The sequence below is a fragment of the Mauremys mutica genome, chromosome 2 (genome assembly GCF_020497125.1).
Source record: "Mauremys mutica isolate MM-2020 ecotype Southern chromosome 2, ASM2049712v1, whole genome shotgun sequence".
NCBI lineage: Eukaryota > Metazoa > Chordata > Testudines > Geoemydidae > Mauremys > Mauremys mutica.
This window is the reverse complement of record NC_059073.1, coordinates 248,646,990-248,674,962: the sequence shown is the minus strand read 5'-3', so window position 1 is coordinate 248,674,962 and position 27,973 is coordinate 248,646,990. Positions and strand designations below refer to the sequence as shown.

At 42.3% G+C, this 27,973-nt stretch overlaps 1 long non-coding RNA gene across 2 annotated transcripts; it reads right to left on the bottom strand.

Moving 5' to 3' along the window:
- Nucleotides 1-238: 238 nt before the first annotated feature.
- LOC123364690 lies at nucleotides 239-27,973 on the bottom strand. 2 transcript variants are annotated; one of them, XR_006577222.1, is made up of 5 exons: nucleotides 27,731-27,973; nucleotides 22,472-22,584; nucleotides 4,257-4,395; nucleotides 2,881-3,058; nucleotides 239-1,878 (listed from the first exon to the last, which is right to left on the bottom strand). It is a non-coding gene; the product is annotated as an uncharacterized LOC123364690 (long non-coding RNA). The 2 variants fall into 2 exon arrangements; XR_006577223.1 differs by lacking the exon at nucleotides 2,881-3,058.

The window sequence follows — 27,973 nt, the reverse complement described above, 5'->3', positions numbered from 1 at the left end:
TATTCATGATGATGCTCACTGTGTAGGTCTAGGTGTAAAAAACAGCTGTTTCACAAACTGTTAACCTCGGTGCATTTGAAAGGATCTACATGTTAATTTCTGAAAAGTCACAGAGTCTGGCTTTTTTATTTTTTGTATATTTTATTAAATGATTCACCAAGTCTACTGAGCTGTACATTACTTGTGGAGCAGTTTTTTAATGGAATATACCGACAGGCGAAAAAGCTGAAATGTGGGAAATGGCTTTGAGTCACTTGGTGCCACATTCTCCACTTTGTTCTACTTTACAGCAGCTCCTACACCACCCTCTTCTCCGTCTTGAGCAGAAGTATGGCTGGGGCATCCCAACACGAAGCTGACCCCTGGCTACTGTGAATTGCCCATGGGGAATGTTGGCAGCTGATTTAAAATAGAGCATCCTGGGCCTGGGCCAGCATTCAGTAGCCATTGGAGGGTGAGAGGGAACGTAAAAGGTGGTTTAAAGCCACCTGTGTCAATCCCACTCTCAGCCACGTGGAAAATCTGGACCATAGAATCTCAATTGCATTTTGTCTCCCTTTTGGCCAGATAAAAGATTAAAAACAACAACAACAGAGCAGATTTGGTCAGAATTACTTTGAATTAGGGGAGTGTGGTCCTGCGCTAACAGATTTGCGCAGTTTACACTGAGGACATTTTGTCACATTTCAAAAGCCCAGCACCAATCAGTGCATAGTTGAACATTTTCTTTTCCTTTTGATCTAACTGAAGAAGAAACCCAATAAAGACTATTTCGTTGTGGCTTATTCCTCCAAAAGAATGTACTTATTATAGAGAGGTTTTAGAAAACAGTTCTGAAAGGTAGGTGGCAATATACACACTGTAGGTGATTTGTGGAACAACAAACACCTTGATGCTAACATACCACATTCATACCATTACCACATTCATTTACTATTTCCAATTATAGTCAAGATCCCATATCCTAGGGGTGTGGATCCCAGATTTACATAGTAGGGAACAACTCCATATCCTCTCCCCCTCTATTGCCCTTTTCCATCCCATCTAATCAGCACCATATCCCTTACGTGGTCTATTTTTATATTCAATTGATTGTTCCTATGAATTTTAACTTTTCAACATGCTGCAGATTTTTCTATTGACAACAAGTACCTGAACTACAAAGGCTGTCAAGAGGAAAGCTAAAGGTTTTGACAGGTTGCTAGGGGACACAGAGCTATTGCTATACAATAAAACATGGATATTGATCTTTGTATGCAGGATGCACTGGAGATTTAAATATTTGAGATGGTGTTCATTTTCACTGTCACTCTCCATTTGAGCAGAAGTTGGGGAAGAGTGTTTGAATTCGATACATACATTGTTCCAGTATCCATCACTATATCCAACAATGATGGATAAGCACACTAGTCAGATGGTTTTGCAAGTCACATTTCTATTCCCAGAGTTTTACAATATATACTTGAGGTTCCCTTATTATTTTGCCACTACCCTTCAAATTCTGGAATAAATTCCATGTTCATGGTAGTCAGATGCTATCAAGTTCTACTGTGCCTTCATTGTCTTCTCCTGTCTTTCTCAGGAACAGGAAAATGTTAAGAAGACCATTCCCTCATGTGTGCACATGCTTATTTGCAAAAACTGAAGCAGAGCTAGTTCCAGTTTATTCAGTCAGAAAACAAATCACCAGGTTTAAATATGGAGACTTGAATGACACGTCAGCTTTCTCTAAGGATTACACACACCAAAAAAAACCCTTAAAATATTCGAGGGTTGTTTTAAAAAAATTGAGCTGAGGGCAGATAGAACTGACACAACTGTTGGACTCATTTCATTTTGGCAGTACAGAAGTATAACTAAAAACAGAAGTCACAGCATCTGGAGAAAAAGAAAAAAACGTGAAAAAAATGAAGAACTAAACTGCACAAAGAAAATGCTTGAAATCAGCATGTTTTGAAGAGCCTAAACTTATTTTCAAGGTGTAACTTTATAGATGTATATCAATAATACTGGAATTCATCTTCAAATGTCTGAAAAACAGTTGATTTTTTTCCCTCCCCAGATTCTTTTGTGCGTGATACTCCCTAATATAAAGTTTTGTCTTCTCAAATGATGACGCAGGAGTTTATAAACATTAAACCATTACCATTGGTTTTGGCTCCCAAAATTAGTGCTGAATTGCACACTGAAGTGTAAAAGGCCTCTAAAGTTAATAACTGTTACACAGTTTCTACACATGTTTTAGTATGCACAAAATTTTGAATGCACCCATTAGAAAAATAAATTGAACCCCATGCCATTTCATAGACTTGCTGGAGGAAGTAAGGTATGAAAGCATGAAAACCATCTATATGGGAATGGAAAAATTTACACATTTAACTTCACAAAAACCCTTATTGTAGTTCACAGTTGGATTTAATGCAAGGCCATAAGGCAGCCTTTACTCTAATTTACTTCAGTAGAACTACACACTTGAATAAAAATTGAAGGAATGGGCTTCGTCCTTGATAGATGTTCAACATTTCTCCATTTTCAGAACAAAATTGAAAAGGTGGCATAGACAAGTGTTTGCTCCCCTTTAAAAACTCCTTTTCATTTTTAAACAAAATGTAGAAAATGAAAAACTCTTAAATATTCAAGAGCCCTTCATGCAATTATATTATTTCTTATTTTATTGGTTTGATAGTGTGGTTTATTTCTCTTAAATCATATTAGAAATATGAATTGCTAATATGTTGGGGGAAAGGGAAATGACATTGAAGTAACAGTAACATTCTGACACTCTTGGAAGCTGCAGATAAATATAAATGTCCCCTGGAGCATTCACTTGTCTTGCAATACATAAAATGCCAGTACGGGAAGGACTGTAATTGGACTTACCTGAATCTACAAAAGTGTGGTGACCCCTGAAATATGTAATGACAGGAGGATGGGTTGAGTTCTCTCTCTCAATGTCCTTGTTTTTGTGAATTTGAAATGAGTCTGAAAGCTTGATTCAGATTTTTTTTAGAGCTATAAATACTCTTTGCTGTGTATCTGTGAGGGATGTGAGGCTGAGCTGCAATAAATTATGAATACTTTATCTTGACCAGGTATTGTGTTATTTACTGAATACATATATTGCGTTAGCTCTCTGGCAGCTTTGTCAGGATATACACCCAGGAAGAGGAGTGGGTACTGATATTCACATCTCCTGGCAAACATTTCAAGGGATAAGAGACAATGCAAAGCCAACTGCTTTGGACTGCACCTCCGGACACCCTGCTGAGCTGCTGAACTGGGACAAGGGAGTGTGCAAAGACCTCTGGCAGGTTTTAAAAATGGAGACCCTGAAGGACGGGGTTGAGGGAGGAAAGGGAAGACCAAGGCAGAGGCTACTGGAGATCAGACTGACACCCAGACTCCAGCAATTAAGATCTAGGGTATGATAGACCTATCCAGGACCATAGGTAAGATAGTCATGCATATAGACTTCTTATTGTGTTAAAATCATTTCCTTCTAATATTATGCTTAGTTCCTGCTCTTCAGCTTAAACAATACTTTGTTTTGAGAAAACTGTCTGGTCATCTGTTATCCACTGGTCACAGCTCCCAAAGAAAAGACTTGCAGATTCCAAATCCAGCCAGGCCTGCTGTGCAATCACGGGTGGTTACAAGGGTGCTGTACCCTTGAGTCAGAGAATTATGTGATTCTCCCCACTAGGAAAGGTAAGTACTCAAGACCTAACACTTGAAGGGGTGAATTCGAAGACCAGAAAGGTCAAGGGTACTGCTAGCCCTGTAACCCTGACAGCATCCTTGCAGTTTCTGAGGGTCTTGTTGGTACTTTATTTAATTTTGTTAATTATGTCTGTCCTCCATCCCTTCCCCCTATAGTATACTAGTCTGTGTTTGGATTTTTATTATATGTGGAATATATTTTTTGCTTCTCACCAGAGAAGGGTAGCTGAATTTAGGATGTGACTTGGATTACAGGCTTCATGTCACATGCAGGCTAGTGTACAGTACCTGACCTTTTGCTATGAAAATTGGGTAACCACATACAGTACACATGTTCATTATTATTATTTGTATTAGCATAATGCTGAGAAGCCCCAGTCATGGCCCAGAACCCCATTTGCTTGGTGCTGTATAAACACAGAACAAAAGAGTTACAATCTAAGTATAAAACAAGGAAAAAACAGGTGGATGCAAACCATTGGGGGAGTACAAGAAAACAATATTGGTCTGCATGATAGGCTGTGGTCTAAGCATACCTGCAGGGTTTTTTCACTCAGAGGAGCAGAGAGTGTGAGATTTAATATGCTTCTGATTGCATCAACGCCCAAGCAATCAGTTGTGCTCATGGCATGGTAATAGGGTTGCCAGTTGTCTGGTTTTCCTGTAATAAACTAACTAAAGATTTATTAACAAAGAAAAGAGAAGAGTTATTTACAAGGTTAAAACAGGAAACACACACACAAGTTAAAGTCTTAGATTTAAAAAGTAATAGAAGTGTCTGTAACAAGCAGCTCTGTACATCGGTGGGATAGTTCAGTGGTTTGGTCATTAGCCTGCTACACCCAGGGTTATGAGATTGGTCCTTAAGGGGGCCATTTGGGGCAAAAAATCTGTCTGGGGATTGGTCCTGCTTTGAGCAGGGGGTTGCACTATATGACCTCCTGCGGTCCCTTCCAACCCTGATCTTCTATGATTCCATTAGGGCTGACCCATGCCAAGCAGGGTAGGGGTTTCTTGCTTATGTGTAGGCATATTTGCCCCTCAGACGCTAAACAGCATAAAGATTCCAGTTTCTCCTTGTCAGTGATTTTTAGCCCCTTCTTGGAGAGAGTGAAGAATGCAATTAACAAGGTCTTTGTCCTTTGATGCTACATAATGCCTTGTTTGCCTTCAATTGCCCATCTTGTGTGTAGGATGAGCACTTTACCTTAATTAATGCTTCTTATCCTGTTTTATGAGTTACACAATTAAGCAATTTATCATGCAGACACTCAATATAACTTTATACCACGGGATACAGATATTATAAGTAGGATTAGTATGTGCAACATCCTACAAGCATTCCATAAAATCTAAACACAAAAGTCTTGTAACACTAATATCTATTTTAACTAAACTAACTAAGGTGAGTCAGTCTGGTTTCCAGCTATGCATTTGTCAGTGTTCAGTGAGCCCTGGGCCTTGGCATGAGCTGTCTGCCAGCATCACATTATCACCCATTTTTTTTGTCAATAGGAAAGATCCCTGTACTTTAACTTATTGTATGGTGACCAAATTTTCAAAACTGGTTGCCTAAAGTTAGGCTCCATGTTCTGGCATCTAGCCTGAGATTTTCCAGAGTACCTAAGGAATTTAAGACCACAAGTACCATGGGATTTCTGCTCTTAAGTCACTTTGGGAATGTCTACAATGCAATGTAAACCCAGGGTTAGTGGGACTTGAGTCCACTGATCCTGCCTGAGAGAACCCAGGGCTTGAGTGTCTACACTGATTGGTAAACCTAGGTTATGAATTTTCTACCCTGGGCTCGAACCTGAGGCTCTGAATCAAACCAACCACATCCCAGACTCCCTAGCACCCACCTGAAATGTGGCCAGTCTAGCCCTTTGACCATGATGCACTGTGGGAAAACTTGTCTGGCTATCCTGTACATTACAGGAAGTTTGAACAGCCTGCCAACACATTCTGCTGAGCTGTCAGTTTGGTCTGTGTGCTCCCAGCTACTAGAGCCAGCAACATGGAAGCAGCACTTCTTGAAGAACTTCTCTTGCTTGCGCTTTCACTCCTGTGTCAGAAAATGGGCTGAGCTTCTGTGAGACACTGATGGACATTTCGGCAATGTTTTTGACCCACCAAAGCCACCTGATAAAACTTATGATGGAGCAGGAGAGGAGTATCCAAGCAGGGCAGACAACGTGACTGACGCTTTTCAATACACTCGGTACAGTCTCTGATGCCCTGTCTGTAGACCAGCACTTCTGGAGTAGGACCACATGCAGACAGGAGGTATCACATCGTCATGCAGAACTGGGATGACCAGCAGTGGGTTCAGAACCTTCACATGAAGAAAACTACAGTTCTGGAGCTTTGTGAGCAACTTGTCCTGACCCTCCAGCATAAAGACACGCCCATGCAGCCACCCCCACCAGTCCAGAAGTGGGTTGCCACAGCCATCTGGAAGCTGGCTACCCCAAACTGCTACAGGTCTGTTGCAAACCATTTTGCAACAATTGGAAAGTCAAGTGGTTGTAGAGGTTTCTGCAGCAATCAGGTGTGTGGTATACACCAAAGTGGCAGGGGCCATTGTTGGGACTCATTTTCCCATAGTTTGCCCTCCTTGCTGAGCACAAACTGCAGAGGGCACTGCTCTATTGTTATGCCAGCCCCCATGGACCATAGAGGGTGACTTATGAATGTCAATGTGGGTTACACTGGAAAAGTTCATGATGCCAGGATTTTCCACTGATCAGGAGTCTACATTCATGGGCAGGCTGGGGCACTATCCCCACCAAATGACGGTATCATAAACGGAGTTACTGTCCCCACTATTATTAGGGACCCAGCTTTTGCCCTGGCTTATGAAACTGTACCCCAATTTCAGAGCCCTGGCAAACGATGGTTTAATTACACTCTCAGCAGATGCAAAATGGTTGTTGAAGGTGCTTTTGGCAGACTGAAATCCTGTTTGAGATGTTTACAGACCCACGTGGATTCCAGTGTCATCCGTGCTGAGGCATCTCCAGGGCTTGCTGTGCTCTTCACGGTGTTTGTGAAACCAGAGGTGAACCATTTCCCCCTGAATGAACCTATGGCAGCAAGAGGACCCTGAATCGGTACCCTCAGCCAGAAAGATGCATTTACCACAGCTGGGTCTGGATGCACCTGACCAACAGTAGTCAGGGATGCTTTGTGCTCCCACGTTATGGACTTACATGTCCCACTGAAAGGGGGAGTAGTACCTCTATGAATGTGCTTGTGGAGGGTGCAGTGCAGTATTTTAGTGCCATGCAATGTACTTATGAATGACATGACCACTTATGAAATGGGGGAGAGGGTTATTCACAGTATGGATTGATGTAAGGAAGTGATTGAAGTATGAATTGCTATAGATAACTGTATTGAGGGATAGTCTTTGCATACTAATTCTCAATTGTCCCTGGGTCCGTGTTTACCTTTACTATTTTGAATACACATCATATGGAATGAAGCAGTGATAGCAATAAATTTTCTGGATGAAATAAAAAACATTCTGTATAAACTTGTATTAGAAAATTATAACACTCACCCATTCCCAGGTAGGCCAGCTGCCATTACCATGCCAAAACACTAGTAACAACAGAACTCTACAGAGGAAAAGGGGACCAGAACCACACCTAGCACAAATCATCAAAATCATGCCTGTTTTATGAGGACTTTGACTGGGTGCTGGGCACCATTCGCAGGATGGAGCCAACTGTAGTGCATGATGACCTGGTCAGCCGGGACGGTGTCCTGCTGGTCTCAGTATCCAGTCAGGGGATTGATGGGAGCCAGCAGCAGGCACTGAGTGGGGACAATGAAGTCACTGTGTTGCTGGAACCAGCTCCACAGCAGGCTTTGGAGTAGGAGCAGCAGCAGCATATTCTGGGACCATACTTGGAGGAGCTGATGCACCCCTGAGGAACAGCCCGCTGCAGACCCTACACCTAGTGAGGTACTGGGGATGGGCATAGTTTTTCTGGCCTTGCACGAGAGATTTTCCAAAAATCAGGCTCTGCTGCTGTGACCATGAAGCGCGTGCTTTGCAAAAGGTTTGTTCTGTTCAATCTCCTTTGCAAACACAGGAGGCTTTCTGCTGGTGTGTTTGCAGCTAGGTGGTCAGAAGACAATGTAAGTGTTAACACTGAGTCATTGAGCTGCTGCAGTACACCAAGGATGGTTGCTTCTGTTTTCAATAGAGTAGATTCAAGATTCTTGGGACAGAGAAGACAAAGGAAGTTGGCCCATGGGATTGTGGGTTACTTTTTGGAGGACTCCCAGAACCTGTGTCAACTGGGGCTGCCACTGCAAAGCAATAGGGCTCAAGCCCTGGGTGAAGGCTTGACCTGGGCTTTGATCCAAGCCCTGGGTTAACACAATTTGTGTGTGGATAGAAGTGGGGTTAAGCTTGAACCTGAGTCTGAGCCCAAGCTTACAGTGCAGTGTAGACATATCCTTAGGGATCTGTGATGGGGTACGTACCACACACAGGCCCTGAATGGGTTAATGAGGGCCTGAGAGGACAATTACATTATCTGGCTGCATCTGGAATGTGAAGACTAGCTGGGCCGCAGCAGGCTGGTTAGTAGAGAGAGAGAAAGTTTGTAGCAGAAGGGGCTGTACAGAGGGGTCCGCGGTCACTTTCTGGGAACAGAGCGTACACTACAGCTTATGTCAATATGTTGGTATGGGGTGTGAACAAGCCATCCCCTGAGCGACATAAGTTACACCGACCTAAGCGCCAGTGTGGACAGTGCTATGCCGGTGGGAGAGCTTCTCCTGCCAACATAGCTACCGCCGTTCGTTGGGAGTGGATTAATTAAGTTGACAGGAGAGCTCTCTCCCATTGGCTTAAAGCAGCTACACATCCGTGCAGCTGCACCACTGTAAGCTCTCTAGTGTAGCCATAGCCTTAGTGAGGAGGAAGCCTGGAGGGGAGTAAGTCCTGGGATCCTAGCCTGTCTAGAGAAGGCTGAGAAGCAGCCAGGGGAGACAGAGACTTATGGCTGGAGTGGTGCAGGCTCTGGTGGGGAGCCCAGGCAGGAACAGGACCTTAGGGGCCTGGGGGAGCCCTGAAAGGCATTTAAGAGAGCAGACATTAAGGTCAAGCCAAAGGAGGGCGGAAGTGGGTTTTTGTTTATACTTCTATGCTCTGGTTTTGTGGGACTCCAGGGGGATGCCCTGTGAATCGCATCCCTAAGGAAAGGCTGAGTCTACAGAGGCTGCAGGGAAGCAGGCCTGAGAAAGCCTAGGTAGGGAGGAGCCCAGGGAGGCAACAGCAAGGAGTCTGACTGAGACACCATGGCTTCTGGTTATAGGGTGCCAGGGCTGGAACGCAGTGTGGTGTGGGGACGCAGGTTCCCCTGTCAGGCACTGGAGAAGGTGGCATAAAGCCTCCCCTGAAATAAAGTGATAAGGACATTGGAAATCCCTGAGACATGGTTCTGAGGTCCATGGGGCCAGGAAGAAAGGCCCTTGTGTACCTTCTCAAAAACAGCTATACTGAAATCAGCTAATATATTATTTCTGACAAGAATTAATTAATATTATAAAGCCTGATCTGGCTAGTGGACAGAACACAGAAGTGTAATCAAGCAGGGCACCATCAAATGGAGGATTATCTTTACTGGTGAGCAAGAACCTAAACTAAAGATCTGGTTACCTAAAATATGGTTACCTACTGAAATAAAAGATAATCTGCTCTTTTTGATCCAGATATTTGTCTCTGCTCTAGTGGCATAAAGCAGATGGGAACCGAGCTGATTTGGTCCAGTGAATATTCCCCAGTGTAGGGGTAATCTCCAGTTGGCATACAGAGTGGCTGCAGTGGCTCTCTGACACCGCCCCCCCCCCCCCCACACACACACACAAACACACCACAATTCCAAGCACATGGAAAGAGGGCCTGGCCAAAGTGCTGCTGTGCTCTGGTGATCGCTGGCTGCTGAAATGGTCCTTAGGATGTAATTTGGATATAATTTAACAAAATCTGGAGGTTGCTCTGAACTATGCTAGAAGCTGGCCCAGCCTGCAGCCAACATCAGGATCAGGGAGCCACAAGGTGAGACTATACCACATTTACCCCTCCAACCCTCACTCTCACCTACATTAAGATATCTCACCCAGCGTGAGTCTAGCCTTATGTTGGGAATACTACTACTGGAGTCTTCTAAAATAGAGATGGAAGAATATTACAAAAAAGATTTAGATATTATCACTTTTTCATAAAAGTGCTTCAGCTGGATTTTCATTCTTTTCCTGCTCACTTTTAGGAAATAGTCGAGTGAACTAGCTTTGGTGGTGGGTATGTTTTAAATTAATTATTGAAGAAAGTTCCTGAAAAGAGTGGTCAAATTTGTGAACCCAGGAGGAGTGCAGGGTGCGGCCGGGGGTTGGAGGCTCAGGGCAGGGGGTTGGGGTGCAGGAAGGGATGCGGAGTATGGGAGGGGGCTCAGGGCATGGGGTTGGGGTGCAGGAGGGATTTGGGGTGCAGGCTCTGGCCCGGCACCACTTACCTCGAGCGGGTCCGGGATGGCAGCGGCACACAGAGGGGCTAAGGGAAGCTTCCTGCCTGCTCCGGCAAGCATATCCGGCAGTGGCTCCTGGGGGTGGGGCGGGGCAAGTGGCTTCGCCATATGCTGCCCTTGCCTGTGGGTACCACCCCAGGGAATGGGGAACAGCAACCAATGGGAGCCGCAGGGGACGGTGCCTGCAGGTGAGGGCAGCGCACAGAGCCCTCTGCCCCCTCCCCCCAGGGGCCACAGGGACATGGTGCCGGCTGCTTCCGGGAGCAGCACGGGACCAGGGCAGGCAGGAGCCTGCCTTAGCCCCGCTGCAGCACAGGGCTGGCAATCCCACGGGCCGGATTGAAAGCACAGATGGGCTGGATCCAGCCCTTGGGCCATAGTTTGCCCTCCCCTGCTCTGAGAGAACCTTGCTGATGCCTAACTTAACATTTCTGGCCGATGTCCTAGCGTAAGTGTTGGTGGCATAGCCACAGGAACACCCAGACAAAAATGGACATGTCAGATAAAAGCTAGTTTGGATTCAGGCAAGAACATAGTTCTGAGCCTTCCTTTATCATGAAAGACCTACTGAGCACAATGGATAAAGGAGGGTGCAGTTGCCATTCAACTCCCTGGGAACCCCCAAGCAGAATTTTGACTGAGGCATCCAAAATTCCTCCTTTGGACTCCAGCTGCAGCTTAGCCCTCTGGACCTCCTTCAGAATGCCTTTGCTTGCAAGAGAAAAGCCAGATTCAAGCGTTAAATTCAGAATGAGAACCAGCTGCTGCAGGAGGAGGTCTCTTTCTCTTTGGTAATATGGTTTTCCCTATGGCAACGCATATCTGTTTCTAGCATTGACTCTTGAACTTTAAAAATCAATCATGTGTTTAGTTTTAAGCACTGTCTTCCTTTTCTGCCAATAAGTCCCCTCTGCTGTCTTCTGTGAGGACCTGCTGTCACTTCCGTTGACCTCTTTCTTCATGTACGTAAAAGATCCCATGGAAGTGTGTCCAGTCCTGAGGGCTAAAACAGAAAGGTGTCTTCTTCAGACTATTCAAAGTGAACACCACAGCCTTCTGATTTTAGCTCTTTGGCTTCCTATTCCTCCCTAGCATTTGTAAATTAAACTTCCATTTTCAGATTTCCAAATACTGTTCCAAGGTTTATGCGATTCCTTTAATTATGGCGTGAAGTATAGGCACAGGCATTCCAAGAAAACAACAATTACCTGGAACGTGTTATTAGAGAGAGAATTACGGAGGCCTGCTGCATCATTTGTGAAACATCATGAAAAGTAACTGAAGTAGAGAGTGCTGAAGATATATCTGGCTAGTTTGCAATAATGAAGTTTGAAACATTTTGAGGGGGTCATATTACAATGCAACAGTGACATGATAGACTTAAGACTGAGATGTTCCTTAGGTCACTTTTGAATTACCTGAAGGTACATAAAAAAAAAATTTCATCAGTTAAGTGAATACTGTACGTGAATGATCACATGCAGCTTATTTTAAGATACCATAATTGGTACATATTTTGTCCTCATGATGCACTAGAGCTCTTGCCTTGTTTTAAGATATTTGGTTTAGAAACAATTCTGTTACATCTATTTGTAAATTCAGTACAGCACATGCTCATCAGTTTGCTTTCTTTAACCTGTAGAAGCAGCAAAGAATCCTGTGGCACCTTATAGACTAACAGACGTTTTGCAGCATGAGCTTTCGTGGGTGAATACCCACTTCTTCGGCTGCCATCCGAAGAAGTGGGTATTCACCCACGAAAGCTCATGCTGCAAAACGTCTGTTAGTCTATAAGGTGCCACAGGATTCTTTGCTGCTTCTACAGAACCAGACTAACACGGCTACCCCTCTGATACTTTCTTTAACCTGTGTACATATTCAGAGCCCCATCTTTAAACATATAGTTTTCTGACAATGGCAGGAGAGGATAGTGTGATAGAGATGGATTAAACCTAGCAATCTTTTAGAACAGAAAAACATTTTTATTATCAGAAAGAGAAAATATATATCCAAATCTCCAGTATTCAGCAACAAAATGGCAAAATGGCCCTCAATTCTGTAGCAAGAGCTATCCAGTGACAACTGAACTTAGATTCTATGATGCTCTGCTTACATTTTAATTGGGCATACAGATCACAGGGTATTTTTCAGTTCCTTGAGTGTATGGCTATAACTCTTAGAATCAGGTTTGGAACTGTGAAGGGACCAGGGGTGTCTTGTTAGTCATATGTAATGTCTGCTTTCATTTCTCCATCCTCGTGGCTGGCAAATACTGTACAGAGCTATTAAAGGGTAACCGCCAGGGTCGTTCATTGTGAGGGAAGGAGGGAAATAGAAACTCAGCAGATTTACTACACATGTGTGAAACATGCCAGCTTGATGAACCAGGAGGCTGAAGTCCTCTATTTCTTCAAAAGAGTGGAATTGTACAAACAATGAGAGTGCAAATTTTCCCACACTCTGTCGGTGTGCCTCAGCCTTGACATGGAAGTATCACCTCTAGAGGACAGGATCCATTCCCACTCAGGCTACTCAGATTGCCAACCAAAGTGCCTGTTGTATTGGCGAATGGTTGTTTTTGCATATGACGTGGATATCTGCTGACTCAAAACTAGGCTGAAACCACTGTTCACAAGAGCCACCAATTAGAAATCCACCTCATATGTGGCATATCTGACTAACAATGCCCGGTTGCAAAGGTTTGAGAGAGAGCACAATAATGGAGAACACACCAAGGTTGTTGCAACCTGTACAGTATTTATTCAGATTTCTTGGTGTCTTTCTGAAAGATCAGAGCACAAAGCACAAGAGCACACAACATTACATTACTGATCACCAGGTCCTCCCAGCTATCATTCTGTGTCTATTTTCCATTTGTGTTAACAAATCTGCTTGCCCTGCTTCCTTTGGGTCTGATAACTGAAATATATGAGAGGCAAGAGCTGCAGGCACAATGCAGTGAAAGTAACAGCTCAGAGGCAAGAGGAGTGGAAGAAATGAAAAAGTGCGTTGGAAAAACAAAACACCTACAGTGTATGAACAATCCACAGTGAGCTAGGAATGGTTTATGGTTTTCCCTGTGAGCTTAGAAACTACAGCAGCCCCACACCCACCTCAAGCTGGAAACTCTTCTATTTCACTGTCTGGAAAACCTGGCAGTTTCCTCCTCCGCATTCCAGTGGTAATGCCTGCTGCTGTTCTTGGATATTATACCACGTTACTGCAAACCTCAGTATTCCTAATCATTATTTGGAGGACTTCTTAAGTCCTGTTTGACTATCCTTACGTCTATTTACCAGAGGTACTCTGGTTCCTACAAGGGTTACTTCCCCCACCATTTTCTAATTTCAGCCCTAAGGGATTTTAGTGCTTCAAGATTACTTGGACGATCAGTGATGTCAGTGACAAAGAACAGAAATCCCAAACTGCAGAACATGTGTACACAACGGTAGTAGGGCTCAGTTTTTTTTTCAACCTTCATTGTGATCCCATGATCATTATATCCCAGTGTATTCTTCCATAAATTAATTCCTCCTGTAGATGGTGTGGGTCCTCGTTACCGTTAGCTAGTGCAGCATTGCCTGCAACATTTTGTCCCATCTTGAACCTTTCACAAAGCTCACAAATTCATATAACCCACTTTTTGAATACAATAGTCACATAATGGGGCTTTCTACACAGGGGCAGCTCTAGGCACCAGCAAAGCAAGCGTGTGCCTGGGGCAGCAAGCCCGGGGGTGCTGCATGCCGGTCGTCGTGAGGGTGGCAGTCAGGGAGCCTTCGGCGGTGTTTCTGCAGGAGGTCTGCCGGTCCCGTGGCTTCCGCGGCAATTCGGCGGCGGGTATACCGAAAGTGTGGGACCAGTAGATCACCCACAGAACCACCGCCGAATCCGCATGACCAGCGGACCTCCCGCAGAAACGCCACCGAAGGATCCCTGACTGCCGTGCTTGGGGCGGCAAAAAACATAGAGCCTCCCCTGTTTCCACATAGCTAAATTGCCTGAAAATCTGGCCCATGATTATTCATATTAAACTAAGAATAAGCCACAAGCTCCATTGGCTGACTTTTGTAGCCAAAATGTTCTCCTCATTGGTAGATTAACCTGAGTAAGGACCATCTGCTGTATGCTGTGCTCCCGTTAATGGTAGGATTCCCTCTGAGCGTTTTTCCACTTGGCTTATCCAAAACACCTTGTCCAGTTCTGGGAAAAAACTTTATTCAGTTCTCTGGGATCCAAAAGAACTAAGTGTGACTTCAGATTTTGTCACCCAAATGCCTTTATTTGACATATAGCAAAATTACACTGAGCTGATCAGGCTCAAGCATAGGGGGGTGGGTATAGGGTGTACCACAAATCCAAAGTTACACAGAAAACATCTTCCTTTATATACATTTACACATTACATTGCATTTACTCTACGTTGCATCACATGTTTTAGGATTGGCTTGGATAATTTTCAGGAACCAATCCGTGTGCAGTATGTTATGTCTATGCATATGCTTGACCTACTCTTTACCTCATCTCTATATTCCTAATTCATCTTATCCATTGTTAGTAAATGGTTCCCTGGCTGTTCTCCCTCTTATCTTAGCTGGCTCAGACGTTCTGTCTTTTTAGCCTACTGACCTCTTCACTTACCTTATTTAGCAAAGTATTCTGTTTTCTACCTAATGATCTGTTTACCTCCCTAGTTCTATCTTCCAAGAGATGAGACCTCCCTCCAGGTGTTAATTATCTATGTCAGGCCAGGCCTCAGCTACATTTAATAGCTCTATTGATTTCAATAAGACTATGCATAGAGTCATAGAAGTGTAGGATTGGAAGGGACCTTGAGAGGTCATCTAGTCCAGTCCCCTGCACTCAAGGCATATCAGTAGGGAGTACAGTAGTTGGCCATGTATAAAGACTCCAGCATCTGGCTCAACATTATCTGTGTTAGTTTTCTTACACATGCTTTCAAGATTCTTACCATATTTTTCATGTGTCACTCTCATTTTGGATTGTTGACCCACTTTTCATTCCACATTAGCAGGTTTTGAGCAACGTAGCAGAGGCAGAATCTTGTAAACTCCTTTCCTATTGCTGTCATAGAGTTGTGATTATTTTTTATTAATCCTGTTGCTGCACCTGGCCTCAGGCAAACTCTCTTCAGTCCTGGACGGCCAATTTTTAAGGGTGTATAGGAAGGAAGTAGTGGCTTGACAGCTGATCTAATAACCCTGTCATCACTATAAATGAGTAAAGCTGAGAAATGCCAAACACAGAGCTGAGAAAACATCAGGGGAGAAAAGTGGGGCTAAGCAACCCCAAAATTACATTAAAAGAATATCGAGTGGACTGTCTAGATCATACAGGTGAAAAGACATTGTGGAGCATCATAGGTTTAAAATAAGTAATCACTGAAACAGCCCTTGTTGGGGACCCAAAAGCCAAATTAATATGTGGTCTAAATTCTGGTTAGTGTTACTAGAGTGGCCTAGGTTGGGGAAGAAGTATCAGGATTACTTAGACTGGGAGCTCTTTGGGGCAGGAACTGTCTTTTTGTGCTGTGTTTGTACAGCACCTAGCACAATGGGAGCCTGGTCCATGACTGGGGCCCCTAGACAATAAGACAATAAATAATAACAGGAACATAAGAACATAAGAAAGGCCGTACCGAGTCAGACCAAAGGTCCATCTAGCCCAGTATCTGTCTACCGACAGTGGCCAATGCCAGGTGCCCCTGAGGGAGTGAACCTAACAGGCAATGATCAAGTGATCTCTCTCCTGCCATCCATCTCCATCCTCTGACGAACAGAGGCTAGGGACACCATTCTTACCCATCCTGGCTAATAGCCATTTATGGACTTAGCCACCATGAATTTATCCAGTCCCCTTTTAAACATTGTTATAGTCCTAGCCTTCACAACCTCCTCAGGTAAGGAGTTCCACAAGTTGACTGTGCGCTGCGTGAAGAAGAACTTCCTTTTATTTGTTTTAAACCTGCTGCCTATTAATTTCATTTGGTGACCCCTAGTTCTTGTATTATGGGAATAAGTAAATAACTTTTCCTTATCCACTTTCTCAACATCACTCATGATTTTATATACCTCTATCATGTCCCCCCTTAGTCTTCTCTTTTCCAAACTGAAGAGTCCTAGCCTCTTTAATCTTTCCTCATATAGGACCCTCTCTAAACCCCTAATCATTTTAGTTGCTCTTTTCTGAACCTTTTCTAGTGCTAGAATATCTTTTTTGAGGTGAGGAGACCACATCTGTACACAGTATTCGAGATGTGGGCGTACCATGGATTTATATAAGGGCAATAATATATTCTCAGTCTTATTCTCTATCCCCTTTTTAATGATTCCTAACATCCTGTTTGCTTTTTTGACCGCCTCTGCACACTGCGTGGACATCTTCAGAGAACTATCCACGATAACTCCAAGATCTTTTTCCTGACTCGTTGTAGCTAAATTAGCCCCCATCATGTTGTATGTATAGTTGGGGTTATTTTTTCCAATGTGCATTACTTTACATTTATCCACATTAAATTTCATTTGCCATTTTGTTGCCCAATCACTTAGTTTTGTGAGATCTTTTTGAAGTTCTTCACAATCTGCTTTGGTCTTAACTATCTTGAGTAGTTTAGTATCATCTGCAAACTTTGCCACCTCACTGTTTACCCCTTTCTCCAGATCATTTATGAATAAATTGAATAGGATTGGTCCTAGGACTGACCCTTGGGAAACACCACTAGTTACCCCTCTCCATTCTGAGAATTTACCATTAATTCCTACCCTTTGTTCCCTGTCCTTTAACCAGTTCTCAATCCATGAAAGGACCTTTCCTTTTATCCCATGACAGCTTAATTTACGTAAGAGCCTTTGGTGAGGGACCTTGTCAAAGGCTTTCTGGAAATCTAAGTACACTATATCCACCGGATCCCCCTTGTCCACATGTTTGTTGACCCCTTCAAAGAACTCTAATAGATTAGTAAGACACGATTTCCCTTTACAGAAACCATGTTGACTATTGCTCAAGAGTTTATGTTTTTCTATGTGTCTGACAATTTTATTCTTTACTATTGTTTCAACTAATTTGCCCGGTACCGACGTTAGACTTACCGGTCTGTAATTGCCGGGATCACCCCTAGAGCCCTTTTTAAATATTGTCGTTACATTAGCTAACTTCCAGTCATTGGGTACCGAAGCCGATTTAAAGGACAGGTTACAAACCTTAGTTAATAGTTCCGCAACTTCACATTTGAGTTCTTTCAGAACTCTTGGGTGAATGCCATCTGGTCCCGGTGACTTGTTAATGTTGAGTTTATCAATTAATTCCAATACCTCCTCTAGTGACACTTCAATCTGTGACAGTTCTTCAGATTTGTCACCTACAAAAGCCAGCTCAGGTTTGGGAATCTCCCTAACATCCTCAGCCGTGAAGACTGAAGCAAAGAATCCATTTAGTTTCTCCGCAATGACTTTATCGTCTTTAAGCGCTCCTTTTGAATTTTGATCATCAAGGGGCCCCACTGGTTGTTTAGCAGGCTTCCTGCTTCTGATGTACTTAAAAAACATTTTGTTATTACCTTTGGAGTTTTTGGCTAGCCGTTCTTCAAACTCCTCTTTGGCTTTACTTATTACACTCTTGCACTTAAGTTGGCAGTGTTTGTGCTCCTTTCTATTTGCCTCACAAGGATTTGACTTCCACTTTTTAAAGGAAGTCTTTTTATCTCTCACTGCTTCTTTTACATGGTTGTTAAGCCACGGTGGCTCTTTTTTAGTTCTTTTACTGTTTTTCTTAATTTGGGGTATACATTGAAGTTGGGCCTCTATTATGGTGTCTTTAAAAAGGGCCCACGCAACTTGCAGGGATTTCACTTTAGTCACTGTACCTTTTAACTTTTGTCTAACTAACCCCCTCATTTTTGTATAGTTCCCCCTTTTGAAATTAAAGGCCTCAGTGTTGGGCAGTTGAGATGTTCTTCCCACCACAGGGATGTTGAATGCTATTGTATTATGGTCACTATTTCCAAGCGGTCCTGCTATAGTTACCTCTTGGACCAGCTCCTGCGCTCCACTCAGGATTAAATCTAGAGGCGCCTCTCCCCTTGTGGGTTCCCGTACCAGCTGCTCCATGAAGCAGTCATTTAAAGTATCGAGAAATTTTATCTCTGCATTTCGTCCTGAAGTGAAATGTTCCCAGTCAAAGTCTCTCTCCTTTCACACAATCAGGGAGGATCAGACAGAATCTACTTATATAACTGTCTAATGAGCCCATTACTGTGGTTACCACTAATGCTCTTCGAGGTGGACCAGCGGAGAGCAGGTGCAACCAGAAGGATGCCAGAGCCCCAGGATCAGCTGAGTTAAGGCATATCTAGCATGGAGAGACTGACAGACACCCACATTAGAAATCTCTCCTATTGAAGTTGTTCCACTTTAATTAAGTAATTAAATATTAATTGGGCCAGAGCAAGAGCTAGAATGACCCTATTGTGAGCACGCTCTGCTGAGCAGTGGCAGAGCCCTGTTCATATCCCTTCTCCTCATCAGACAGAGCAGGGAATTGAACGAGGGTCTCCCCCAGCCCAGCCCAGCCCAGTACCCTAGCCACTAGGCTAAAGATTATATGAGAAGTCACTCACCTCTACTCACTCATCCCTGACTGATTTATGTGGCATTAGGGGAGCCTCTGATTAGGCCCTTCACACAACTTAGACAACTAAATGCCTATCACCCTCCTGTTTGTGAATCACATGCAGAGACAGGCGCTGAACTCTGAGGCCAGGTTTTAGCACAAACCCCTTTCATTGGCATCTCACCTGGGCTAGCTTAAACAGCTCTCCACCTAGCATATTGGCATTATGGATCACATTCTAAGGCTCCTGTCTCTCCCCATTCATCATAGCGAGTCTAGGTATCTAACTCAGACTTTGCGGATCACAAGTGTTGTTTCTGTGATTTTCTAGGCACCTAAAAGTTAGGCATTGTGATGCTCAGCAACACAATGCCTAAATCTCTTTTGTGAATCAGGGCCCAAGTCACTTGCCCAAATCAACATCCCAAGTCAGTGATAGTGGCAGGAATAGAACTCAGTTGTTTCTTGCACTACTCTACTAATAAATCATAACTTGCATTTATATAGTGCTTTTCATGTAGTGCTCAAGGTCCTTTGTAATAGTGGGTAAAGAGCATTATCCCTATTTTACAGATGGAGAAACTGAAGCACAGAGGTGTAGCACTGTTGGTGTTTCTGAACAGTGGAACTGGATGTAAGCATAGGAGTCCGAAGAGAGCCCTTACTGCTGCCTCCCTTCAAACCGTGTGTGTTTTGCAGGTAGGGGGAGAATGGTTGGTGAGTCAGTTATTTATCAGCCTGTTATGTTAAGCAACTTTAAGAATGCCTAGTGTGTGTGACTGGGAAGAGGTGAAGTCGCCTGGGTAACTACATGTATCATTTATTAACAAATTCAGTTTGGAAAACTTGTAATTGTATTCCACACTATATCTGATTCTGACCGTGTGGCAGAGTAGATTTTCCTCTGTAGACATTTTGAAAAGGATTTAAATTAGTTTGGTCCTCAGCAGAGTAATAAAGGCTCAAGTTTCCAAGTCTCAGCATCATCAGACTTGCTATGCAGAAGGAGGACATAGGAGAGGGTTGGAGGTAGTCAGAAAAGCAGAGGAAAGTGGGAGTACCCCCGCATCATGTAGCTGGCTATTACCACTGTATTCAAGGCATAAATTGGCAGGCACTATTGGAAGGACACTGCAGCACTCTACCCCTCTACTGTTGGCTGCAGTGGGAAAGCAGTGTATCCACAGGGAAACTAATCTGAAGATTGACTAAGATCCAAAAGATTAGCATTCATTTGTAACCCAACTCTTGTAGTTACTGTCTCTTTTTAATGCTAAATTATAGCACGGTATCTTACTGTACCAATGTAATCACTAGCAAATGTTCTAGCTGTTGCTCTTTGAAGTTAGAGAGGAGCTAGAATTTTCCAGCTGTTACTGTGGAAAAAAACCAGAGCAAAATAAAAGCAATTTGAACTCGCAAAATATGGGGGCAGGAGAGCTGGGGCTGCTTTTGTGATGCGATGGAGGGGGGCAGGGAGGAGATATTTCAGAAGAGATAGTTGGAATTGCCTTTGGGAGGTAAAGGGGTGGAATTATTTTCTTGCTTGCATATTCATAAGACCAACTCCAGTTTAGAAAAGCAGCATTTGATTGGCTTAGATATTGTAAAAAAAAAAAAAAAAGCAGAAATTCCATCCTGCTTTAATCATTGTCCACTGCAAGTTTCTTTAATGACTTCCAGCTGCATTCTTTTTATGCTATTGTTTCAGCACAGCTTCCAGACAAAATTTGGATCTGTTAACATACCAAAAAAAATCCTTACTCTGCCCTCCACTCTCTTCTAACAGAAAACAGATTTCACTTTGGTTATATAAATATGTGATGAGCTGGAGAAATAAAATGTCCGCCACTGACTTTCTTCATGAAGCCTCTCATTAGGGAGCAAAGGAAAATAAGAAAAACAAAGATAGGCACATGAATCCCTATGCTGGAAAAGTGGAATTTCTTTTCTCTATTTAAATTGAAATGTATTTCTAAGTACAACAGTACAGTAAAATTGAGTTTAACAAAACCCTCTCACTCTATGTAACTGCAACATGACTTTGAATAATAAATACATTGATTTATGATGGGAAGCACTGGACTGGGACTCAGGACTCAGTTCTATTCCTGTCTCTGACACTGGATTTCTAGGTGACCTTGAGCAGGTCACTTCACTGTGCCTCAGTTTTCCCATCTGTCACAATATTTTGAAAAACACATTTTTTCCACTTAAAAGTCATTTTACACAGCTGAGCTGGTTAGTGGGGCAGCAGGTTATATAGCAGTAGTATATAAAATAGCCATGCCAGGCTGCTACATATTCTAAGCCCATGGCATATGTAAGGTACCATGATTCCATTTAAGCATTAACTCTTTAAGAGAAAAGGAAGTTTGTCTGGGGGGGAGGGCTGACTCTGATGCACAATTCCTCCTGGGGCTACTCTTTGCATGATTCAGTTTATGCCCTGCCCGTCTGGGATCCTATTGCTGTGTAAATGTCTTTGTAGTTCACTAAATATCTATTCCATCATTTATCGTTGAACATAAATATAAGTTATGTTATTTAGCTGTAACATGGGTTCAATCATGTACCCATTCTGAGTTTTGTCATTAACTTTAATGGGGTGCATTAACCTCAATGTAAATTCAAACAGAAAAAGAGGAAAATTTTAATTCTGCCTACTGAAGTGACTTGAAGGGCCTAATTTCTAAAAAGTTAGACCCATTTCAAAGTATGAAAAGCAAAACTGGTTCTAAAGGACAGGATGGCTTAAAAAAATATATATATTGCAAATGTAGGCTTCTCTCATATCAAAGGCTGGTTCACTTATAACTGATCTGATTTCTAGGTAAATAACACACTACTTCTTGGGGACATATCAGGCCAGGTCTACAGGATAAATTTAAATTAGTATCACTATGTCACTCAGGGGTGTGAAAAATCGACACCACTGAGTGATGCAGTTGCACTGACCTAACCCTGATATAGACAGCACTATGTCGATGGAAGGGCTTCTTTGAAAATCTCAAACTAATAAATGGAGTGTTTATAATTATATGCATTTGTTAACTTCATATATACCTGTGACCATCAGAAAATGAGAGTATATACTTAAATAAACATACAAAAGTAGCTGTATTCAAAGCAGACTCCCATCTTTAGAATCATAGAATATCAGGGTTGGAAGGGACCTCAGGAGGTTATCTAGTCCAACTTGCTGCTTAAAGCAGGACTAATCCCCAGGCAAATTTTTACCCTAGTTCCTCCCTCAAGGATTGATCTTATAACTCTGGGTTTAGCAGGCCAGTGTGCAAACCACTGGGTTATCCCTCCTCCCCTATAAAGTATATATAGATATAATTTATTTTCTGTCAAATTATAATTATGAGTGCTATATTCACACAGTTCGGTCATGTCTGCTAGTTATTGTCCAAATAAATTATAGGTCAGTGCTCTCTAATCATATTCTAGATTAGGGATTAACAATTTTTCTCTATAGAGGGCCCCCTCTTTCCAGTTTTAAATCCTGATATTAATTTTATATAAAACACAAAGTCAGAATATATATTGGGGCAAGGAGGAAATTCTCTTACAATGATGATGATGAATACATGGAGAGGGTGAGCAGGGAAAGGCCGCTGCCTCTGAAGATTACAGTGTGCTCCAATAGGGCTGAGCTGAGTGGCTCTATAGCCAGCTGCTATACCTGCAAAAGAAGCATTTATTAGAATGAGGCCAAGAGTCTTTTTTCAGTACCTATCATGGGGATTCCCTTTTGGGTAGCCTCATCTGGGTGATGTACAACATAGAGAATCTACTTTTTGTCTCCATTGTTCATTTTCACCATGTAGCACTATGATGCTAAGTACTATGCTAAGGAAGTACTATGCTAAGGAAGTACTATGAGGAAGTACTATGCTAAGGAAGCACAGTGAGTGATTGCCAGCAGAACAATAAAATCAGTGATAAGGAAAGCTTCTCCTCAGCCATTTCACTAGCCCATATAGTACTGATGAAGAAATGGTATGCCAGGTCTTATTAATTAAATAAATCCTGTAGTAATAAAAGCAAAACTAACATCACCTGCATATTGCTAATATGAGGGTTTCTAGACTGGTATAGTGAACCTCACAAATTCTAATCAGGAAGAAATAGGGGGGAAAGAAAGGCACCCTTCCCTTTGGTGAAGTTCCTTGTAAATGTCTGGGACTTCAATTAAATTCCAGATGATAGGCATAGATGCTCCCCATCTTAGAGCATGGCTTAATGATTACTTGAACCTCAGGTACAAAAAAAATCCAGTTTACTCTGAAACTGTATGATCCTGAAGCTATGTAGGACTCTCTGCTACAACCTTTTCAACTAATCCTATACAGTGAACATGTTCTTTTTGCCATTGTTTGAAATAATGGCCCAGAATAGACAGGGATGTTAGAGCCTTGCTTGTGCCCTAAGCAACGTTTGACAGAGCAGGAAGGATTCAGATGTCTAATGGTTAGAGCAGAGGACTGCATCAGGAGATGTGGATTGTATTTCTACAATATTTTTAAATGGCTAATAATCTTGGATATCTCAATTTTGGGGGGAGGACCAATTTGAAACACCTTACAGGGATCTGATTTTAATAGGGTAGGTGCTCAGCAGTCTCTGAAAATCAAGTCACTTTAGGTGTCTCACGCTGAATACCCAAAATCTGGGGCACCAAAAATCACTGGTTAGTTTTTCAACTAAAATTTTCAAAAGTGTCCATTAATTTTGGGAGCCTCAGGTGTTAACTTGGTTTGCAATTTCAGAGTTTCTGGGCACCCACAGCTTTTACTGATGTCGGTTGGAGTGGTGAGTATTCAGCAAAATATCCAAGTTTTCTCAAATTTGGCACACATTTAGTGGACACAAAAAAGTGGACACATTGCAAAGTGCTTTGAGATGCTTGAGTGAATGTGGCTACGTAAGGCTTACCTGTTTCTTTTTGTATCAGAGACAGCCATGTTGCACAGAGAGCAAAATTACATGGGTCTTATAAAAATTCTGAGGCAAATAAGCTTTATAAAGCAAATTTAATTATCCCAGTAATTCCTACAAATGTTCTCTTAGAGTATGAATATCTGAAGTCTCTGGAAGTGGGTGGAGGAGGTATTGATCATGAACATATCATTTATGTTCAACTTCTTAGACTAAGTAGTATAAATAATACCAACAAAGAGGCCCATTTCATTTTAAATGAAAAAGAGACTCGATGGCTCAATAGATTGGTAAATGTCTATATGGCCTTCTCAGAGTTGCCAATTTAAATCCAGCACTGGTCTAATTTCTAGAATTTATTACCAACTGGTACCTGTTTAAAGTCATGATAATATTAATTGTCGTAAGTCCAATTCCTGCTAAACAGGAGTCTCCCCCCACATCCCACGAACCTATGAGCACTACTTTCAATGGCAACCCCTGTGCAATGCAGAACTCAGCACCATGTGGATCCCCTGCATAGCATTTACACAGGGGATGAGGCTAAAAGACCGAGGGCTAGATTCACAAAGGGACATGGGTGTTGCAATGCCTAACTGCTAGGCACCCAGCTGCCTGCCAGGATCCTCAGCCCTAGGTTAGGTGCCCAGATGGGGAGAGTTAGGCACCTAAAGAAAGGGACCTTCAGAAGCCAGTAAGTTGATGAGGAGCCACCTAAGCTACTCAACTCAGCCCTTTCTTATGACCCCACCACCATTATAACCAATTGCCCTAACTACTGAGTTTACTGCAGAAGACCCATATTCAGATATCTGCACTTCCTGATTTGAGGAGAAACTTGAACCCAGTTTGCCCAAGAAAGTGCCTAACCACTAGGTTACTGGGCATTCTGGTGTGGATCTGGCTCAGTCTCTCCTGTTGTAGCTGGTCCACTTTGATCCAATTAATATTTAATTATTATACAGGGGTTTAAACCTGACTCACCCGTATCCTAGCTGAGTGCTCTAACCACTGGCCTATCCAGCATTCTGGATACATAAATGCACTTGAACCTGAAAAATTCTCAACCTGCTCATTCCCAGCTGCCTTTTGTGTGAGCCCCAATTTGGTAGGCATGCTTTGAGAACACCTACTAGATTGTGTCCTGCTGGGGTGATAAACAGGGAGGACACCAAATCTGAGAATCCCTCTGGGTCTTATGAATGAGCTAGGCCTCTGAGCAGCTTGCTAGCTGTGGGGTGGCATCAGGATTTAAGCGGCTTTGTGCATGCCTACCCGGGGAAACGTAGGGGTCTACAAGATTAGGCAGCAGCTGAATAATGGTTTTAAGAAAGTCAGTGACACCTAAATGTTGGACTTAGATGCCTAAGTACCTTTGTGGATCTAGCCCCTGTTGCCTCACTGGTTTTTTTTCTCCTGTGCTCTCCCCTCACATGGGGCTGGTTGAGCACATAAGGGCCCTAGAGAAGCTACTCCAGCCATTGTTTTTCAATACATTCTCCAAAGCTGCTCTTCAGCCACATTGTGGGCTGGATGGAGGATTCCTCTGCACATCCTGGCTCCCTGCTCATTTGCTCAGCCCCCAGCCTGACTATTTGGGAGGGGCATGAGCAATGAGTTTCGAAGCAATTGGAAACCTCAACAGAAAGGCCAAGAAAGCAATAGGCTTTCTCTCTCACTCCAGATCAGGACACCTCAGCAGGGCAGTGAGGAAACTTTATCCATAGCAGCCTGTGCTGTAGGGCATTTCAGTCTCTAGGCCTGCCAGATTGGTACCATTCATTGACACCTAGAGCTGGTCAAATTTTTTCACATAAAAAGCTGCTTAATAAAAAAAGTCTTATTTTGAAAATGGAAATTTTTACAAAATTTGTCAGTTTTATTGCAACTCTGTGTCTTGCAAAGTTTTCCATTATAGTTTTGCAAACATTTTACTAAAATACTTTATATATATATATATATATATATATATATATATATATATATATATATATATATATATATATATATATATATGTTTCATTTACCAAAAATATATTTTCTTACTAAAAAGCATACTTTTGAGAACTGAAAAATTTCAAAACCCTTTTTGGTTTAAAATAATCAAGGAAAGTTTAGCAAAATAAAATGGAAAATGGGTCTGATCCAAACCTTGCAAACAGAAACAAATTCGAAAATTTGAATTTTTTGGTGACATCATTTTCCAGGTTTTTGACCATCTCTACTGATATCAAATCCATTTTTTTAAATTCCTCTTTTACTTTAAAGACTTCTAATTATTCAAACTGGTACATAAGTGTAGCATTTCTGAACAGCTCAAGTACAAAGGGATATTTAACAAAGGCTATCTCTGGATTTCATCCAGTCTTGAGCCATAGCAAGACCCCAATATACAGTATGACATGTATCTTCTTGACACGTCACAAAATAAAACAAGCAGTTTTCTCTTGGCCAAGTTCCTACATGAGATTCCTTTTATCTTAGTCTGCACAGTGCGTCCAAGTCCCTGACTCTATCCTGGCTAGATCTGCATGTGTTTTCCAGATGAAAATTTTAACTGCACAGCAAAGTGAACCAAGCTCAGATTTTAAGTTTAAAAAAAAACAACTGCCACATATAGTGTTTGTATTGTGGCAAAGAGCAGGGAAACTTTTTTTTTCCTGCTTTAAAAAGGCCAAACATTTGCTATTCATTAAAATTGCTCTTCCCAATCCTGCTTTAGAGACTATTGCTCATGGTTATGCACCTTTTCTTCTTGGGGAAAAATGCACAATTTTTCTCTAGCTGCAAAGCAGTGGTGCTAAAAAAAAAGTTTCTTTTTCAACCAAAACCATGCAACTGAGCAAATATCTTTCCTGTAGTTTTGTGTTATTTCCTTGTGAATGTTAAAAACAACACTGTATCAAGTGTAGTTGTAGCCCTGTCAGTCCCAGGATGTTAGAGAGACACGGTGGAGGAAGTAACTGAAACAACACTATAATCCAGGGGCAGTCAATTATTTTTTGTCAAGGTCCAAATTTATTGGTCAAGGTATAGTCAAGATCCAGACTCTAGAGAAAATGACAAAAAAATGATGATAATAAGTAAATAAAAATATTTTTGAGTCCATTCGAAAATGTCTGGTGGTGTGGATTTGGCCCATAGTCTGCTTATTGACTTCCCCTGCTAGCCTCGGTGCCTTATCTAACTTTGACCCCTGCATATAAATAAATTTGCATTTGTAAAGAGCTGAACATCTTGGAAATATTATAACTGATAAGGAATGAAAACCCTTTTGAAACTTGAGCTAAACTGAACACATGCATGAAAAGGAATGTACAAATCTTCTGTTCCATTGTGAAAAAGAAACGAGAACTATCTTTGGGCTCCAGACCAAACAATAGGAAAGAGAAATGCACTTGGAAAGAATGTTGGCAAAACATGTGCCTATGTGCTAAAGTTGCAAACGTTTTAACAGAGTGCAAGAAAACCTGCAGGTTGAAAGGCTAAGGATTTCTTTCCCCCCCTCCTGAATCTCCATAGCACCATTCCAGGGATTTGAGAGCTGCAGGATGACGTGGAGCAGGGGGTCATAAAATCCTGTTAGAAGAGTGTTCCATAGCCTGGATTTACTCAGAGCAGGTCTAGGCACTTAAAATTAAAAGTCCCAGGGAGTGAGTCATTTTGCCTTGTAGACTTCCACCACTCTCCCTGAAAAAAGGAGCAGGCAAAACCTATGAAAAGCGAGTCAAAGATTTCCCTCCCTTGCAAATTTTTGGCCTGATCTTGCCATCTTTATTCAGGAGCAGCAACAACTTAGTTTATGCATTTGAGGGGGGTGAGGCAATAAATAACATAGTTTGTCAATCCTGAAGTCGAGCAATTTTAAGCATTCATAGGACAGACCTTACCATTTAGCAAAATCTGAAGAAATCTTGGTGATACATATTCTGACTCTCTTTTTACACTACTTTTAATTTGAATTGCTGAATCCTTTGGTGTTGTGTTTGTCACAAAAGACTTACAGCATGAATACTGTATAACTGGGAAGTGGTTCAGTCAGTTGCCACGTCTGTAAAGATCCAGTGCACAAAAGGGGAGGCGGAGGTAACAGAAATACCTTCTATTTGACAAACGAAAAAGAACTAACTAGG